Source organism: Perognathus longimembris, chromosome 3 (genome assembly GCF_023159225.1).
Source record: "Perognathus longimembris pacificus isolate PPM17 chromosome 3, ASM2315922v1, whole genome shotgun sequence".
Classification (NCBI taxonomy): Eukaryota; Metazoa; Chordata; class Mammalia; order Rodentia; family Heteromyidae; genus Perognathus; species Perognathus longimembris.
The window spans coordinates 26,764,590-26,767,262 of NC_063163.1; positions in this window are offsets into that span (position 1 = coordinate 26,764,590).

Sequence of the window (2,673 nt, forward strand, 5' to 3'; positions counted from 1 at the left end):
TTCTTTCTTCAGTGTCCAGTGAGCTCCACTGCTAGTTTCTTTCACCCTTTTTCCTTCAATTTCTGTCTGTACCCTTCCCACCACCCTCCCAAAGCTATATATGTGAATACACCTTACATAAAGAAAACAAAAAAGAAAGAAAAGAAGACAGAATTCCAAAAAAATAAAATTTTAAAAATATAAAGAAAGATCTCATTTTAATATCTTGGAATTCATTTTCTTGAGTTCATTCCATAGCCTAGAGTTCATATTCTGTAGAATGTGTGTATGTTGTTTTATATATATATATATATATAGTGTGTGTATGTATGTATATATGTCTATATGTATACATATACATATATGTATGTTGGCATGTATGTATATGTGTATGCGTGTATATAATAATATATAATATTGATATATATTGATATTTTAGGTTTCTTTTCAATTAATCTCATATCAAGTGTTAAGTTCACTAAATGTACTTTGTATTACAAGTGAATCTTATAATCTAGTCTTATACTATAATTCAAATTAAGATCTATAGGAAGATTCATAATTTTCATTTACCATTATCATTACCATTATATTCTCATTATTATTACAAATGACCACATATATCGTTATAGATTCCAAAATCAATATCAAGTTAATAAGAGTACTTATTATGTTTTCATTCTAAACTTATATAACTTTACTAGCACACATTTGTTATATAAAATGGATTTGTGACATTCCCATACATGCATGCATATCCCAAACTCACATTGTCTATCACTCTGTCTCCCTCACCCTCTATTAATTTTTATTGTTCTATTTATCTACAAAACTGCTTTGTTACCCATACTTTAATTTATACAGAAAATATATTCTTGTTTGTGGAGCAATTTGAGTACCAAGAAGACACTATAATTGAAAAGTTGTAGGTAATAAGTACCCATCACATGGCCCTACTTTATTCTTGAGAAAAACCAAAATAAATAGGCTACCATTAAAAATTACTCTAAGATTCCTGAGATACTAAGCCAACAATTAAAAAAAATACACTGTTCATTTAATTTATAGAACTATCATGTAAGCCAGATGAAAATAGACCAAAATACTATGGAAAATAACTTTAGATTAACATTTTCTATTAGATGTTAAATACTCCTTTGTGTAAATAACTGTATTTAGAGTAGAACTCCAATCTCATTTGTTTGACCTCTGTGTAATTCATTGAGTCAATTGCATTATCATTTACATTTACCTTCAAAGGATATCAACAACTTAAGGTATTTCTTTTTCTTTTCTTGTTTTCCCTTCTTTTTTTTTTAATCAGGAAGGAAGGAGTTTATTGCAAGAGAGAAAACGGCCAGCCTGCATGCACAAGATGGAGATATGGGAAGATAGGGTGGAAGAAAGAAGGGAAGGAAAAGAAGAGAAAAAAAGATGAAGAGAGAAAGAACGAAAGAGCAAGAGAGACATCTTAAGGTATTTCAGAGTAATCTTTCCATTATCATGTACTTACCCTTTTTAATATTAACTTAATATTAATATTACTTAAAAACCTAAACTTAAAGAAATTTTAGGTGATCCACAGACTTTAATTCTATAAACATGTCAAAGTGAACACTTATTTTTGGTGAGTTACAGCATTGCGCACACAGTTTCCCTCATAGGGAATAATTAGTACAGGCTTAGGCTAGTCACAGCAGAGGATCAGGAGAGCCCAATAGCTATGCCCTTATGAACACATTAGATAAGCTAAGTGAAATGAACTCCAGGTTATGGAAACAAATGTTATATCAATGTTGCAATTACTTTCAACATGCCATGTGAAATCGTAGCTTTTTTTGTTGATGATCCTCTTGTGTCTTTGTGTGGTTGTCCCGGCGCTATCACTGTATCTCAACTGAGTACCTGGGATACTGTATATAGTGGTATTCGAACTAGGGAAGGGAAAGGGAATATCAAAATCGAGAGGCAAAGGATAAAAAGACAAACGACTCCAAAAGCAATACTTATAAAACCATTTGGTGTAAACCAACTGAACAACTTTTGGGGGGAGAGAGAAAAGGGGAGGGGGGGGAATAAGGGAGGAGGTAGCAAATTGTACAAGAAATGTAATCACTGCCTTATGTAAGAAACTGTAACCCCTCTGTATATCACTTTGACAATAAATAATTATTCAGAAAAAATAAATAAAAATAAACTGAGAGCAAAAAAAGAAAAGAGCTACTTGGTTAGCGATGGAAAGTAACTTAGTTTATGACACTTTGAGGACAAACCACTGAAAGGGTTAGAAGTATTCTACCTTTTTCCTGCTAGCATGGGGGAAATAGAGCCTCAGATAAGGGACTTTTAGGAATCAGGTAAAATTCAAGTCAACAAAAGATAAATGGGTTTGGCAATGATACCTGATAAAAGAGCACAGTTGGATTTAGGGTAATCTTCTCTACTCTTTATTGTCCTTCCCTGGAGATCTACTTTGTTTTCTCTACCATTTTCTTTCCAAGAGAGTTAATGGAACACACTATATCAATAACACATCTAATCCATAATGTAGACATAAAAAGTGTCCCTGAACACTAATGTTTCCAAGTAAAAGCACTGTAAAACAGAAATCAATAAGTGAGGTGATGGATGTGTTAATTGCCTTGATTTAATCTTCCATAATGTATGTATTTATTAAATATTACATCTGTGTCT